Below are 18,600 nucleotides of genomic sequence, written 5' to 3' on the forward strand. Positions count from 1 at the left end.
AGATATAAATGAAGAGTAAACAATGCTTTGGCAATTTTTAGGTTAATCATGTGGGACTGATTACTCAAGAATGCTATTAACATTTAGTCAATTTATACCCTACAATGTGACAAATTAAAATTAATGCTGCTGTTTTTAAGATATCAAATGGGTCATGATTTTTCAGAAACATGAGAATTGCTATAGAGAACAGATAACATTGTGCCTAGGACCAGTGAATCTCGTGATGTAAGGTATCCACTTAAACCTCTCCAAGAAAACAGCAAAATAATTAAGCAAACTCTAATTGAGTCAGTGTCTGCCTTTACTTTAAGCAGGTTGCCTTTTGAAGTGCAATGAAGAAAAATAATCAATTGTCAATGATTCCCTGTGGAGCAGCTGTGGTTAAATCTTGCCAATAGCTTAATAACAAAAGAAAGATATTCTTTTTTTTAGATTGAGTATGTTTGCCTAGTGAAGCTCTCTTTGGTAAATTTTTTTCAATGTTTATAATCAGTTGTTCCCTTCAGTATTCATTTAATTAGCTCATTTCAATATGCTTACTTGATGGCATATGTATGTGAATATATATTTGAAATCATCATTCCTTTATGTCCAAAGTAATTGACGTAATGAAAATATGTAACTATTAACTTTGAATCAGGTTGAAGACAATACAAGGGGCACATTTTAATATAAATTACTTTGTAAGAGAGGTTTCTTTTATTATTATTATTATTATTTTGCACAATTAAACCTCTCCATGATTGTCCATGTGCCACCGTTCCACGTGGACGTACACCAAAGGTTCCCAAACTCCCCTGAGTGACCTACCTTCAAAATGCATTCGTTAATGATCCGTATCATCTGAGTGCCATAGCCACTGACCTTTCTAGACTTTCAAAGTCACAAGTCGTCCCTGACATATCCTACCCTTTATTCCCACCCCGCCTAGAAGTCTTATCCAATTTAGTGTGCTCTACATAATGCCATGGTCAGTGGTGAGTGACATCATCTTTGACGATATCAGTGCTCTTCCTTGACAGACTCAGTCAAATTAGTCCTTTTAATTCATTTTTTATTATAATTTATTCACATTACATCCAGTTTGTAACAGCCCCACCCCCTGCTCTTATCTTTCTGTTCCCACACTCTCTCCCTTTTCTGCCCTATTCTCCTTCCATAAGACCTCTGACAGGTGGGGTCTTACCCCCGCATACCCTCCCCCACCTCCCCTCCACCACCATTATAACCACAGGCTATCAGGTCTCATCTGGGTAGCCACCATGGCCTTCCTCTATGTTCTCACAGAGCGTCCATGTCAAGGGGCAATGTTCAAATCGCAGGGCACGAGAGTTCATGTCAGAGGCAGTCCCGGCTCTCCCCTCTGCTTCTCCATGTGGAGAATGAGCTGTCCATCGGCTACACCTGAACAAGGCGTCTAGGTTCTCTGATTGCGACGTCCTTGGTTAGTGCAAATTTAAAGCCCTTCAGTTCTTTACAATTTCCATTTTCTTCCTGAACTTAGGAAGGAAGCTTAGAGCTCTCCTCTTGTTGAAGGTGGTGGTTAAATTTTTTAGTAAAGACCGATTGTTCTACTTGTAGATTTCTAGGACCCTCTGGATCCTTTTATTTTGCTGTTCTCCCATGCGTCTCTCATTTAGAGTCCCAATAGGATGCCTTCCCCTCTGTCCCAGTTTCCTGGTAAGTGAAGGCTTTCGTGGGACATGCCCTTGGGCTAGTATGCAGATATAAGTGAGTATATACCATTTGATTCTTCTTCTGCTTCTGGGTTAACTCACTCATTATGATCATTTCTAGCTCAATCCATTTATCCCACAAATTTCGGGAATTCCTTTTTTTAATAGCTGAGTAGTATTCCCATAGTGTATATGTACCACAGTTCTTCTTTATCCACTCTTCTACTGAGGGGACACTTAGCTGTTTCCATGTTCTGGCTATTATGAATAGGCTGCTATGAACATGGTTGAGCAATTTTCTTGTTGTGTGCGGGAGCATCTTCTGGGTATATTCCAAGGAGTGGAATAGCTGGGTCTTGAGGAAGCCCTATTCCCATTTTTCTGAGATAGCACCAGATAGATTTCCAAAGTGGCTGTACTAGTTTGCATTCCCACCAGCAATGAAGGAGTGTTCCTCTCTCCCCACAACAATATGATAGGCAGATTTGGGCCCAGGGGTCCCGCTCAAACTAAGGCACCAGCCAAGGACAATACAGGAGGTAAACTTTAAACCCCTTCCCAGATCTAGCCAATGGTCAGAATATTCTCCACAGTTGAGTGGAGAGTGTGATACGACTTTCTCACATACTCTGGTGCCTCACATTTGACCATGTCCCCTGGAGGGGGAGACCTGGTGGCACTCAGAGGAAGGACAGCAAGTAGCCAAGAAGAGACTTGATACCCTATGAGAATATATAGGGGGACGTAATCCCCCTCAGGAACAGTCATAGGGGAGGGGAATAATGGGAAATGGGGGGGGGGGAGGAATGGGAGGATACAAGGGATGGGATAAACATTGAGATGTAACAAGAACAAATCAATAAAAAAAAATAAATAAATAAATAAATAAAAAAAAAAAAAAAAAAAAAAAAAAGACCGATTGACCCACCCTCCTGATGTTGGATCTAGCTTTTCTGAACACCGTGGCTCATCTTGATGAAGCTTATTTAGTTCTGAATAGATGGGCTCGGTCTAGAGTAGAAATTGGAGCATTTTGGATTATTCTGGAAGGGTGCACGCTGTTCTATGGTCTGACAACACAGGAATCACAGCAGTAGAATAATGCCATTGACAACTTAATTCAAACTTAGAATTAGGAATTTTCAGAGTTTCTTCATTTCAGAAAAGAAGTCTTACATTTCTCCTCTGTTAAAGGCTATGGAAAACTTTATTTTATGTCTTCATAGACCTCTTGTTCCAGAAGTTTCACATAAATAAAATCATAAAACATATGGTCTCTTTTAACTTACTTGTTTAACTTAGCACACTGTTTTCAGGGCATAGTGTGGCATGTTTTAGTATTTCATTTCTTTTATGGGTAGGTAATATTCCACTCTATAAGACAAAATCCTAAATGCTTTTCTTTGCTCATCAGGTAATTCACACAAATGGTTTTATAATTTTGTGTGGTACAATGCTTATGTTTGTGAGTATTTTGTTTTGTTTGGTTTTTTTTTTACTTTTTCTTTGTTAAAAATACATTTTTCATATTTTATAATTTCCATTTTAACTTTGGGCCATGCCGCTCTGTGACAGGCTGAGACCTTTGAGACCTAGGAAACTATGAGCCAAAACAAATCCTCTTCTAATCTGAGTTCCTCACATACTTTGTCTCAGTCCTGAAAATTGCGACCAGAACACCATCCTTGTCTTTAGGATGTGGTGTCTCATTGTGATTTTGATTTGCATTTCCCTAATGGCTAATTATATTCAGAATCTTTTCATGCAGTTATCATCTATTTGCATACCTTCCTTGGAGAAATATCTATTGAAATTACTTGCCCATTTTCCAAGGAGTTTTCTTGTTGAAACAAATGCTTTATGTCTTCCTGATGTGAGTCTATTATGAAATACATTGTTTGAAAATATTTTTCCATCCAGTGGTTTGTTTTGTTCCTTTTTTTGATAGCACAAAGACTTTAATTTTGATAAGTTTAATTAATCTATATTTTCTTTTGTTCATTCTGGAGTCTCATCTAAGGGAACATTACTTAACCCTAGGCCATGATGATTCATTTCTATATTTTCTTGCAGCATTTGTACACTTTCAGGTTCTAAATTAATAAATAAATCCTACACAGAGGGCCTGGCACAGACCCATGCAGGCCATGTGCATGCTGATTTACTCTCTGTGAGTTTCATATGAATTATGCTTTTGTTAATTTAGAGGGCCTTCCCTTTCTCTCTCTCTCTCTCTCTCTCTCTCTCTCTCTCTCTCTCTCTCTCTCTCTCTCTTTGTTTTCTGTTTTTGTTTGCTTTTTGTTTTTGTTTGTTTGTTTGTTTTTTATGTCTTCCATCTCTCTGGCTCTTACATTTTTCCCCCTCCTCTTCAGTAGTGTTCCCATAGCTCTTAGGGGAGTGATTTGAGGAAGACATCCCATTTAGGGCTGAATGTTTAGAGGTCTCCCATTCTCTCTGTTTGTTGTCATCTGCTGTGGAAGGAATCTGCTCTGATGACAGTTGACCAAGGCATTGATCTATGAGCATAGCAGAATATCATTAGAAGTCATTTTATCACTAGTTTTTTCTTTCTTTTTTTTTTTTTTTTCAGAGCAGCATTACTTTTGTTTTACCCTCAGACCCTGGACTACCTAGTTTCAGATTCTTGGTTGTGCCTATTCCTTGCAGCCGCTGCCCCCACCCCAGTGGGGGCAGGTGTTGTGGCTATAGGTCAGAGGGCAAAGGGAGCAGAGGTACAAGAAGGGCCAGGAAGTACTGAAATGATCTCCTGGGATCAGCTCCTGGGAAGCAAAATCAACTTTATTCCTGGGTGAGAGGTATATATAGAACTTTCAGGAGGAGTACCTACTTCCAGGGTTGACTGGAAATCATTGGCTGGACAGCTAAGGTAGTAAGATACCTCATTTACATGGAGAGAAATTACAGGAATCCCAGGTGCTTGCTGAACAGCTCAACTTTGAGAAAAGGAGTTGAACTTGTAATTTCCCTAAGGACTACATGACATTCCTCAGTTAAAGGGTGTGGGCATTTGGGCTTTCCACAGCAGGCAGAGGAGAGGGAGCCTGCTGACAAAGGGAGTCTGTCATGTTGTCATTTCGCACAGAGCTCAGTGCTTTCTGGTAATGCTAGACTTTGACCTTAGCAGCAGGGTTTCCTGACACCTGGTGACTCAAGCAGTGTCAGATGTGTTCCATCTCATGGAGTGGGCCTTAAAACCAAATAAACTATTGTTGGTGACTCCCACACTCTTTGTGCTACCATTGCCCGAGCATTTCTTACAGGCAGTAACTATAGTAGATGAAGGGTTTGTGTTTACGTTTCTTCTTTGAGATCATACAACATACACTTGTGTGCCAGTTACTGGAATATGGGGATGGAGGCTCTATGTAGACATAGGCTCAAGTCTTTGTCATCAAGGAGTTGTATCAGTGTTGTGTACATATGTATTATGGTTTCCTACTTAGCATTTTTATGGGATTTCTGAGTGTGCAAATAAGTAGGTCTTTGGTTCTTGTGCCTTATCTTATACTCGTTTCCTTCTGTTGGTTTATCTTGTCCAATTTTGATGTGATAGGTTTTGTTTTATTTTATTTTGTTATAAATGAATATATCAATGAAAAGTTAGTCACTAGAGCAAAGGCAAACAACTGAACTCTCATGTATACCTGTGGAGAGACAGAACTCAGTTTTCTCTAATAGAGTAACACTGGGTATGTTAATCACTCTAGGGTAGTCCTTCTGTTCAGGAGTAGGTGACAAACATATGATGGACTCCATAGTTTTTGTGTGTGTGTGTGTGTATGTTTTTATTTGGTTCCAGTTTTGTGGTATTGAGGGGTTAGTTATTTTGTTTTCCTTGTTCTTATGTATTGTTGTTTTAGTGCTTTGAGTTTTTATTTGTTTGTTTTTTTTTGTTTTTTTTTTTTTTTTAACTTAAGAGTTGATTGTGTAGGAGGGAAAGAGTTTCTGGAAGGACTTAAGGATGGAAAAGAATATGATCAGAATATATTTAAATTTAAAATTGTTTTAAATAATAAAAAGTAAATAATGTATAGATTTGAGGACATATTAGTTGTTTATTCATATTTAATATGTAGATAAACATAGTATATTACATTACAACGTGCTCTAAATTGATGTCAGTCATAACCTTTTTTTATTTCAAAATGTTCCCTCTGTTGGAAGAAAGCATTTTTAAATTGTTAAAATAAAAACAAGTTGCATGTGGTGATGCATGCCTTTAGTCCCAGTACTTGCTAGGCAGAGGCAGGTGGAGCTCTGTGAGTTCGAGTCCAGCCTAGTCTATAAAGTGAGCCCAGAACAGCCATGGTGACACAGAGAAACCCTGTTTCAAAAATCCAAAAATAAATAAATATATATATATATATATATAAATTGTAGAATCTATTTAAGTTTTGTATCTGTTCTTCATTTTTATTTTATTTTATTTTTAAATGTACTTCCTTTATTTTTGAGATTACATCATCTTACCTTCTCATTCCTTTCTTTAGACCCTTCCATATAATCATTATAGTGATTGTTATTTTACACACACACACACACACACACACACACACACACACACACACCTAAATACTTAAGCACAGTATACCCAGCTCACTCTGGATAAGGTCACTTTTATACATGTTTTCAGGGCTGACCTTTTGGTATTGGGTAACCAATTGGTGTGCTCTTCCTTGAGTAAAACTATTTATCCACAGGGCCAAAGTCTAGCCTTTTCTAAATAAACTTGAGTTGAAATTAATTCAGAGGATAATATAGGTTTGAAAACTTTTTTTAAAAAAAGGCAATGTCTGTGTTTTTCTTTTAGCAGTGATGCTATAATTGCCTAACATATTAATCTATGCATTGGTGAAACTGAAGTAAAACTTTAATGGTAGTTGATGGATAAGGAACATAAAATAAATACATGTACTTTTATATTTTTAAGGAAACTAGGTGTTTATAGACACAGCTGTAATCAAATGAAGGCTTCCCAAAGCTCAGGAAGAAGTGCTGCACTGCCGACTTCAAATGCTAGACTCGGATACTAAAGACAGGGTGACGTATACGCAGGAAAGATTATATTTTACAGTCCTAGAAATTGTGAATATAACATCAAACCTCCAGAAGATTTTGTTTGTTCACAGTCTCATAGAACTGGTAGACCTCGTCCCTCTTACATTGTCTAGTGCAGGAAAAGATGAAGGAGGGCTCTACCGTCTTTATAAGGTACCAATTCAATTGAAGTGCCTCTCCTCTTGTGGTTTTATTAATGTCCCAATGTTCTTACCTTCCAATTCCATCACCTCAACGTTTAGGGTTGTTTTTGTTATTATGGCACTTTTCTTATCAACAAACAGTTTCTAATTATTTCTTTTTTACTACTATACTTATCTCATTTCCCTCTTCCCATTTTTCCCTCTATAAACTCCCATATGACCTTCATTGTTCATTTTCTTCAAATACATGACTTTTTTCCATTAGTTGTTGTTACATGCATCTTTATAACCTGCTCAGTCAGTAAAGTTATTTGTACAAATGATTTCACTCATGACCATTTGGTCTTGGATCACTAACAGGTGTGCTCTTCCCTGGGGAAGACTGTTTCTCCCACTTCAAGTGTTTAACTACTCCAGAGTTCGCTGTGGCAGGAAGACTGTAAGAACAAGAAGATCAGAGAGTTTGCTGTGAGATTGTATCTCCAATGAATATAAGAAGCTATGCCCATAAAGCCTCAGCACTGAACATGAGCAGAACAAGGAGAAGGACAATAGTCATTCTAATTTGAGAAAGTTCAGTTGTTAGTACATGTTTTTTTTTGTTTTTGTTTTTTTTTTTTTTAGGTTAGGTTTTTGTTTCTAGTATATGGCAAAAGTATTCATTCAATCCATAGCATCTAGGTGCATGCTATTTCTTAATTTTATGAACAGCACAGATGGACTAACGCAAAAGTACAATGATTCTGGTCATGATTATATATCATGATACGTTCTTACCCTACCCCTGCAACTCCTGTGTTCTTCCTTTCACTATCAACTGCCACTGACATGCACGTCATAAAATGGGCATTGCCCTTTCTCTGGGATTAATCTAAAGTATCAAATTTGTTCTTACTATGTGAGATGTGAAAATGTCATCAATGCATCTTGCATATCATAACACATAGATGTTTTATTGTCATTTAGCGTGTATACCATGCCTTATACACTTATGTGTTAAGATGGATACTTACTTTATAATGTTATGAACCATGTGTAAGTAACATGTGATTGGGTAGAAGGAGGAAATATAGTTCAAACTTCTGTTGAAGGGAGTTTTGAGCTTTCTTGTTTCCTTATAAAATAACAGAATGATAAACCGAAACTGTGGGGTTTTTGAAAACAGAATTTGCGTAGAACTCCAAGAGATGAGCCCTGATACTCTTTTAGTGTTTTTGTGTTAGAGGATGATAACTGTCATGGAAGTGTGCTCAAAAAGAAATGAGTTTGGCAGCTGACAGTCTGTGAGAAGTCCAGATGTCCAAGCACTACTCTTAGTGTGCTGGTAGCACTCCTGAGCTAGGCAGGGCTCAAGTGTTTTGAATAAAGAAGCATTTTCTCAGGTCAAGACTCCTGAAGCATTGGAATTCTTTTCTGAAAAATCTTACTTGTATCTTTATGGGTGAATATTTGCTACAAGAAAATTCAGTATCCAAATAGACAGTATAGCCAAGGCTTTTCTTTTGACTTCCAAACACAAAGATATTGAACTTCCATTTTTTTATATTTCTTGTATAGTGTGGTATTTTTTTTTACTAAATCATTTTATGGGTTAAGTATTATACTTGAATTACCTATAATTTAGGACACAATCATACATGTAGCATTCTACTTATTTTCTTAGAGTTTAAAATTGATTGTCTAATGTTATTTAGATTGAGCAGACCATTAAGTATGTAGGGTTTTAGAACGTCTAGACAGAAGTACTTAGCTCTAGCCAAATATGACTTTGTTTCTTTTCTTGTTATCAGTTACTTAAGAGTGTTTCCTACTTCCCGTTTTCATGATTTCTTCTCCAGGCATCTTTAAACCACTAGTTTTTATATATACCCTTAATAATACAGTTTAATGCTGATAATCATGTTTCTAAATTAAATGTATGATTCTTTCATTGAAGACTATGTTTTGACTTTTCAGGGTTTCACTCTATATCCAGCAAACAGGCTTTTGTATGCAATATTAATCACACACGGTGTCAGTCAAAAGCTATTGATTGACCATCTGCCAAGGGGAGATAGTGTTCAGTAACGTGCAATTCTTTATTTCTTGGCCTGACCCGAACTGTGCCTTTAGGAGGTATTTGGCATATAGATTATTGTGTCTTCAGTACCTGTCTCGGTACATGAAATGCCATACTGTCAGGATAAATGTGTGTCAGATGAAAGGAACTTTCAGTTTACAACTACACATTCAGTGCCATTGGGTTTTGAAACAGACTCTTCAGGTATTTGGTAAAATTCAACCGCATCCATATAAAATGAGTGATACTGAGCCTGGTAGTCAGTAAGCAGTCTGTGAAGTGAGGTATTATACACTTCACTGCTAGCTTTCCATCTCCTGGAAAGCTAAGGAGATACACAAATTTCTCTATTCCTTATGTTTAACATAATTTCTGTTAATACTGATATTTGAGTCACAGACATTTTATGATAATATAGCAAGCTAAAATGCACTGTATGTAATAAGATGTTTGACTTATAATAAATTTTAATTTCTAGTTTTACTACCTTCATTAAGTTAGGTTTATATATATATGTGTGTGTGTGTGTGTGTGTGTGTGTGTGTGAGAGAGAGAGAGAGAGAGAGAGAGAGAGAGAGAGAGAGAGAGAGAGGCTATAATATCTCTTCATGTAGATAACATGTAAATTAAACTTTTCACACAAAGCTGATTGAGTCTCAGAGAGGAAAGCTGTACAATCAAAATCTAGAATTGTTAAAAAAAAAAAAAAAACAACCTTAAAAAGGAGGTAAAATATAGAGAAATAGAAAAATGAAGAGATTTTTGTGAGGAAACAATATGCTTATCTAGGTATGCTCACTCTTTTGGGGTTTATTGGTTTTTTTTTTTTCCCATGGCTGTCCTGGTGGCTGATGTCCAATATGAACATGTGGAACCCCTGTGCTTGAACCACACCTGGAAGAGAGTGAGGGCCCTGCTCACTCCTTCATGTGGCGTTCTCAATGGCTAGCTCTTACTGAGCGAACAATACAGTACATCTCTTCAGTTTTGAAAAGAGCATCAGGAAACTCCACAGCAGGATTTTGCACATGAGGAATTGAAGGGGATTCACAGAACATATAGACCACATCACCTTTAGAAAGTGAATATGCTTTTTGTTCTCTTTTAAAATTTAGAAAATTGATATGAAGATGGGTTTGTGACAAAAGCCACCTCATGATAAAGCTCGGCATCCATCCTATAGACAGAATTTGCTATATTAGAAGTAGTATTATCTACTGATATATTAAAAAGAGCATTTATACATCCACAGAAAAATTGCGAGAAAGGTATAGACATTTCCTGTGGACCTAACCCTTTTATGTCACTTCTTCTCGGGTTCACTTTTGTTGATTTTTTTTAAAAAATTAATTAAACGTTTTTTTATTTTTACATCTATATTTATATTATTACACATATATACAATAAACTGCCTATAGCAAGAAAAGCCATGACATCAGGGATTATATAAATGTTACATTCTTAGTGTTTTGGCTATTTGTATTTGACAGCCTTGAAGAAGACATCTTTCCTAAGAGGTTATAGGCAATACAGATGAGTCTTGTTGATTTTTCATTCTATATGCTTGGTCAAGTTTGTAATGGCACCCATACTTCAAAGTGTTTGAATGCCCTAAACTTTCTCTATGACTCCATCTCCAAACTACTGCAAAAACGACTGCTCTTACTATGTCTACACTTCAGCTTTGCTACACTACTATGGAGTCACTCATGCACTGTACACTCCCACTATGCTTAAAAAGAGTTTACCTATCCAGTATAGGTCTCATAATGTTATATCACCTTGTGGCCTCACTGCCACAATTTCTTGGCTGCTTGAACTATGACACAACCACCTTGTGACACATTTCTCTAAGTGGATCCCCCATCTCTAAGAAATGTGTCACTTCAGTTAGAAGCACACCTTCTGTCTGGTTAGTTTCTTTGCTTGGTAATTCACGTTTAGTACGGCTTTATGTCTTTTGAGAGTTCCTTTATGTTTACTGCTGAACAATGTCCCATTATCTGAATGTACCACAATTATCTCTTTATGTCTAGAGGGAAATCTTAGTTGCTTCCATATTTTGGCAGTTGTGAATAAAGCTGCTATACACATTCATGAGCAGGTTTTTGTATGGACTGAAGTTTTTTTCTTCCTTTTGATCAGTGCCAAGGAGTGTGAGTATTGGGTCATACTATAAGAGCGTGATTAGCTTTCTTCAACAGCATAATTTTGCATTTCCCTTGAGTGACTAATGGCTGTTCTCGTTGCCCACCAGGCACAGCAGCATTTGGTGCTGTCAGTGTCCTAAAGTTTGTGCTTCTCTGCTGAGTATGAGGTGGTATACCATTTCTGCTTCAGAGTAAATTTTAATTTTTTTAATATTCTTTGGTCTTTTGTAACTTTTTTTGAAATATCTTAGCAGAATAACAGCCTCTTCCATATTGGGAAACTCCTTAAATTTCTGTAGAGTACAAATATCTTTTTAGTTTCAGGCCTTCTTGAGGTTTCCTCACATGGACCGACTTGTTTACTGTGTTAGAGTTTTCATTACTGGGACAAAATAGCTGACAAGAAGCAACCTAAAAGAGAAAGAGTATTTTCACTTATGGTTCCTGGAGATGCTGTTCATCATAGTGTGGACAGCATGGCAGCAGGAATAAGAAGTAATTGGTAACATTGAATCTACAGTCAAGAGAAAAAGAGAGATGAATTCTAAGGTTCAGCCAGCTTCCTCCCTTTTCCTGAATTCGGTCCCCCAGGAAATGGAATGGTATCATCAATATTTATAGTCAGTATGACCACATTGATCTAATCAGGACAATCCTCACAGGCATCTACAGAGGATTGTTGCCATGGTGAGTTAATATCTTCTCAAGTTGACAGTTTAGATAATCACAATCCAGCCTTTGTCAAGTTCAAACTAAAACACATAGCTTTAAAGTCATAGCCTTCTAGTCCTGTCCTCATTGGTTCATGTCCAGTGTGAAGTGTCTTCAGTCTAACATGAGAAATGTCAGGAGTATTTAAGAGTGATCACATTGTATGAATAAAGACCAAATCAAGTGTAGTCAGAGACACCAAGCATTCTTTTCGCTATGAACGATCACAAATAAAATAAAAATCAAGGTCCATATTCCCACTACACATTTACATAATAAAGCATTCACATTCCAAAAGGGAAAAAATGATGCATAGCAATGAATGTTCAGACCACAGCAATAACAAAACGAAGCGGAGCTCAAAATGAAACCCGCAGCTCCAAGCTCAGTTCTGGGCTCCTGATATCAGAATCTTGACTCAAAAGGGTTATGCCCATCTAGTTCTGGTGCATCTAGAATATATAGCCTTGCTCTGGGCAGGCTCCTTGCCATTCTTTAGTATGGCATCAGGGGATGTTGCGGTTTTGTTACCTCCCATGTCCTGGGGCCTCGACTGCAACTTAAGTTTCACACTCATAGTTTCCTGTGGTAGCTGCTCTGAGTTTCCTTCAAGGCCTCAAGTCCTGCCACATTGAGCACCCTCAGGGACTCCCTGAAACAGTGATGCATGATTTCATGCCCTCTCCACCATACAACATTCATGCATGCAAAACCATTACTTATGATAGCATCAAGCTATGCTGTCATTTGGGGAAGGAACTGGACCTTCTGGGGCTATCATTGCATTGCCTTTTCTATGTTGACCTATGGGACCCCTTTCTACCTAGTTGTTTGAGCAACGAACTTTCCAGCAGCATTTTTTGTTGTTGTTGTTGTTGTTGTTGTTTAGGGTCTTTCCTTCCAAACATTTAAGTGTTTATCCAGGCTCTTATGTTTGAGTCTTAACCACGGGATAGCTTTTTTATTGTTCTCTTGCTAAGTTCCTGGTTTCTTCACCACAGATTCTCTCTTTTTAGGTTACAGTTTCTTTCACACTTCTCTGTCCATAAGGATAAGTTCACTATTTTTGTATGTTTTTCATGTCTTTCTCTTTTACTTTTTGATCTCTTTCCCACTGTAGGTAGGGATCAGAGAGTTAATCAGTAGCCATGCTGCATTCTGAATATTACCATATCCTAGAATTTCCTCACCAAAGAAACGAGTCTCTTATTCCGGTACACAATAGAGTTCTCAAGACACAGGTAGAATTTAGTCAAGTTTTGTTTTTAACTTCATTTTAAATAATAATATACAATGTATTTTATCTTTGTTCCTGAGTACACTTGGACTCAGAGATAAGCTGACTGTTAGCTTCTTGATGTGGTTTCTAGAAGCTAAACTCTGGTCCTTGCAAGAGCAGCAGTTGCTTTTCACCACTAAGATACCTCTGTAACATGCCTGCTTATATATACACATGACCATGCATGGGGTGCATGTTTGTATGTATAGTATTATACATTTGTGGGTGTGCATGTGTGTGGAAACCTGAAGTTAATATTAGAGGTCATTCTCGATCACTCTCCACTTTATTTAGTAGGCAGAATCTCTTAGTTCAACCAAGAGCTCACCAATCCAGCTAGTCAGCTTGCCCTGGCAATGCTTTGTCTTTTCTGGAAAAACACAATTCATAGGCAACTATGATCCTTGCTCTTTAGCCAAATTCTTTTGGCAGAAAGTAGCAGTAGTTACCTTTACTCCCATTTCTAATAGTCCTTATTGCATTTTGAATCCTGTTGCATTGGGCTGCTTTTTTGTTTCTCCCAGTGTTGTCTTCCAACATCCCACCGGAACAGTGAATAAAGTGGTGTATTTCTAACCCAAAATTCCAACCTTTTTCATAGTCCCCCATCAAAACAATTCCAGGAATATAACAATCACATTGTCACCTTTATGGTTGTTATATCAGTTATTACAGTTGTTGCTAGGACAAAATGTGTATAAAGAGCAAATTAAGGAAGTAAAGGGTACACTGGGCATAAGGATACATGCCTATAGTCCCTGAGTGCTAGGGATATGGCTCAACGTGCAAAATAGCCAGCTGACAAGCTGATGACCCGACGTCAATCTCCGGGGTTTCACACACATTGTCCTCTGACCTCCACATAGGTACTATGGTACATGCAAACAAACTTGTGCACGCACACACACACACACACACACACACACACACACACACATCCCAAATAAATTTCAGCAAAATAATTTTAAATAGGTTTTAAAATGTTTTGCATTATTCAATTAAGAGCTAGCTTTCATATTTGAATGGAGTTTTCAGTGTACATTTTCACAGTTTTCAAATTTATTTTTATTAATGTCATGATTGCTACCTCCAATAATTAGAAATAATCATGAAGTGTCTTTGCTAAATATAGATATAAGGAAATATTTTAGTATATTTTTCTATATTTGAGATGTGGTCTTTAGCACAGGCTGCTTTTGATTTTTCTGTGTTCAGTGCTGATCTTGAATTCCTGATCTTTTTGATTGCCAAGTCCTGGGATTAGAAGCAAGTCTCATTCTAACAAGGTAATGTAGTATAAAAAGATGGAACCCTGGGCTTGGTGCATCTAAAAATATACTATGTAACCTGAGTTATTCTAGTTTAAAATTTTAAAATTAGTGTATACAGGTAACCAACAGTGTTGAAATGCAAAACATGTAATTTCCATTTGATGAGAATAAAGAATAGTTAATTCTTTAGCCAACTATGAATGGATATGGATTTTAAAAAAATACATTGAGTTGTCCTGAGTGAGCCTTCTGTTAATTACAGAACAAAAGACAGTCATTAGCAAAGGCACTTACAAAATACATTGGGGTGGGGAGACTCCAGTAATAGATTATGACAAAGTGAAAATTGTTATAGGCTTGAACTATTATCTGATTTTTCTTTTTGGTTGATGAGAACTCATGATCTGGCAAAAATAAATCTTTTATAGCAATTTTTATTATATTTCTTTTTACATATATATATAATATTACACATAAATAAAAGAAACTACATGAGGCAAGAAGAACTACAAAACAATCAGGAATTATATAAATGTTACATTCATAGTGTTATGGCTATTTGTATTTGGCAACCTTGAAGAAAACGTCTTTCAAACCTTGGTTAGTCTAAAATTCTGAATGAAAATCAATATCTTTCATATCTCATCTCTATCAACTTAAAACATCTACTTAGACTTAAAACATCTACTTAGACCTAAACAGCTAAGCTTAATTGTAAGACTAAACTATCTGGTCTTCAACCTGATAAGAGACTTGAGAAGTTACAACACTTAATTACCTGAATGACCCAGAAGGGCAGGTTAGCATCTTTCAAAACAAGAAGATGACAGAGGCAGTTGCTGCCCAAAACTCTCTATAACGTTGGAGCATTATCTTCAGCCTTCTAACCCAATATATCTCAGAGACATATTTGTGAGGCAAGAACTATTGAGGACTTGGTTACCCTGTCTTGGAAGAGTTTGGTCATTGACTTTGACGGCATCCAAACTTGCCCATTTTTAGGCAGAATTCTGTCTGTGGCAGAAATGAAGACATTTTACCCAGTGGCTGGTTTGCACCATTTGAAGCCATCTCCATAAGGAAGTTCTTTGATGCTCATCATCTTTTTTGAGGTGGGCTGGGTGTTGGCAGGAGTTAACCTGTCTTTTTTTCAAAGAATCTTTAAAATAATAAAAACATCTTTAAATGCCATATTCTGTAGGTCTCTGAGGCTTTTAAAGACCTTATCTAATAAATCTTAACATTTTTACTGGGTAATAAGATGTTAGGTAAGACACAAATATAGGCAATGAATGGTTATTGAATGGACTACAGATAGTTCAAGATAACGTGGATCTGCAATTGTATAACTCTTCATAAGCATGCATGAATAGCTCAAAACCAGGCTCCAGTGAAAAGCTGGAAAGTTACAAAGGTCCCACACATTTTGTCCACAACGTACTACTATTATTTTCATAGGTATTTCCTATTTCCCTCTACATATGCAATTGCTTCTCTTTGCTAGCCAACATGGAAAATTTAATATTGCTATTTTGTATTTTTCTAGCACTATATTTTGTAATTGAACTATATGAATTAAAACAATATTTATTATTGATAAATAACCATCATGTAGCAAAATACTATATTTAAAATACAGTACTTGGAAAGTCTTTACAAATCCATACACTCATGAATCTATCACCACAATCAAGGGATAAGACATATTGGATATTTACCAACTACTCGTGGGCATGGGGTCTGCCCAGGAGGATAGATGATATACCTAGTAAAATGTAATTGGAGAAACTGATTCTCTTTGCTAGCTGTTATCACTAACAAATAGCTTCTTGATTAGGTATGGAACCCCACCTCTACTTTCTCTTTTCAATGCTGAGACCCCACTTGGTGTTCACCTGGGCATACTGTGACAGTCTCTGTGAGTTCATATGTATATTTGCAAAAGGTGTCTTTACTCCCTGTGTAATCCCTCCTTGGCTATTCATCATCACCTCCATCAAAGGCTTAACCTCCAAACCTATCAAGTGGTTTTTATATGTGGAATATATACGTATGTATGTATGTACATATATATTATTGTTAATAGGTTAATGGGTAGACTTACCAGGACTATACTTTTGGGAAAACTCTCCTTCTCCAAGATGCTAACAAATGCTAGTAGCTCTAGTGCTTGGGGTAGGATTATGAGCCCAAATCCTCTTTGCTCTCGTCTTAAGATTAAATCTGGATATTCCTCACATGGGCTTTATACATGTTGTTTCAACCACCATAAGCTCATATGTGCAGCTGCCCTGCTACTGTGCAGAAATTTGTGTTTCTTTGTTGTCATATATCACCTCAAAGTCTACACTCATTCCACCCTTTCCACAATGATCCCTGAGCGCTTTGAGGGTGTATATATACCTTTCTCTTAGGGCTGAGAATTCTTCATTCTTCTATTCTGTACACCTTAGCTGGTTGTGGGTCAACGTGTTAATCATCATCCACTTCAAACAGAAGCTTCTTAGATGAGATATGAGACATGTAGTATGGATACATGCGTTATCCATAGATAGCACAATAAGTAAGTAACTAGGGCCCAGTTTAATATGTCCCTTTAGCAGCATAACAGTAGTAGGTTCTATCCTAGAACCTATCCACACATTAGCACGATAAGGCTGGCAGTTATAAGCTTTATCCGGGTATCTTCAGCAATAGATCAAGTTCTAGGAAGCAAACAAAAACAACACTGAAAGTCTATAATGTTTGCAGCATCTATGTGATGTCACAGGCCAAGAACTGTCAAAGAAGTAACTCACACCTGGCACAAGGCTGTATCTCATGTATTATTGGTGGTGGCCATGCAGCACTGCAGGGAATGGCGTCTGGGTGCTTCTGGAGCATGCAATTGTTAAGACCATCACAGAACTGTTTGTTTCTCCTTGGATTCTGTCCCTGTTTGTATTCAGTTGTATCAATGACTGATGAAAGGGGTTTGAGCTTTCCAAACAAAATGATGTACTAGTCTCCCTAGTTTACTTTCCTCTTTTTTCACTGTGAATTCTGAAGCTGGAATGACAATTGTTGGACACCTAAATTTACTATAATTTCTTTTGTTTATTTATTTTTTCTTTTCTTTCTGGTTGTTTTTTTTTTTTACATTTTTATTAATTAATTCAGATTACAATTCAATTGTTATCCCATCACTTGTATCCTCCCATTCCTCCCTCCCTCCCATTTTCACCCTATTCCCTTCACCTAGGTTTATGACCAAGGGGACCCTTCTCTCCCACTATATGGTCATAGGCTATCAAGTCTCAAAGGCACCTGTAGAGAGGCACTGGAAAAAATTCAGGAAAAGTCCAACAACCAGATGAAAGAAATTAATAAAAGAGTTCAAGATCTGAAGATAAAAAATGAAAACAGTGATAAAAGCACAGACAGAAGAAAAACGGAGATGAGAGACCTTAGAGAAGACAATAAACAACACAGAAGTGAGCTTCTCCTTTGTTTATTTATACATCATGCGATTTCTTCAGTATTTCTATCTTGCTTTTGAACTCTAATTTTATATCCTGAGGTGTTTTTTTTCTAGAACTATTCAGGACTTTATCCATGTGGTTTCTTTTTTTACATTTTATAATTGTCATGATTTCTTTGTCTAGAGATTCATTTAAAATGTTCTTATCAGGAGTTCTTGTGGGACAGGGAGATTCAGGGAATGCACGGTACCTTCGTTTTTGTGTTACTTGTTTCTTTTCTCCTATCTATTCCCACCTCGGCAATTGGTTCTACTAAGATTGAGGTGATATTTTCCTTCTTTAAACTATTGTCCAATGCACCAACGTACATAATCAGACGTCCACTGAATGGTGAGTTCTGCCTGTATTGGCAGTCATTATCAAAAAAGAAACCACTGTGGAATAATGTGTTAATTGACTACAAAATAGTCAATCAGCAAGTACCAAATGTTTTGGTCATTTACCATAGACCAATAATACTGTGAGCTAATATAGTCATGATTGTGTGTCTACCTGGAGAAAATAGAGAAAAGATAAATAAGTGATGAGTATATCTGCAATATAGAAACTACAGAAGAGGTCCATACATAGAAAGAGGAATAGGAGGAGCAAAAAGAAGAAAGAAGAGATATGGAATTTTTTCTTAAAGTCAGAATGAAAATGAATAAGTAAAAATAGCATTCAGTGGCTTCCTGTTAATTTCAGTGCATGGATAGGCAATGTACAATG

This window comes from Acomys russatus, chromosome 24 (genome assembly GCF_903995435.1).
Source record: "Acomys russatus chromosome 24, mAcoRus1.1, whole genome shotgun sequence".
In the NCBI taxonomy this organism is placed as follows: domain Eukaryota; kingdom Metazoa; phylum Chordata; class Mammalia; order Rodentia; family Muridae; genus Acomys; species Acomys russatus.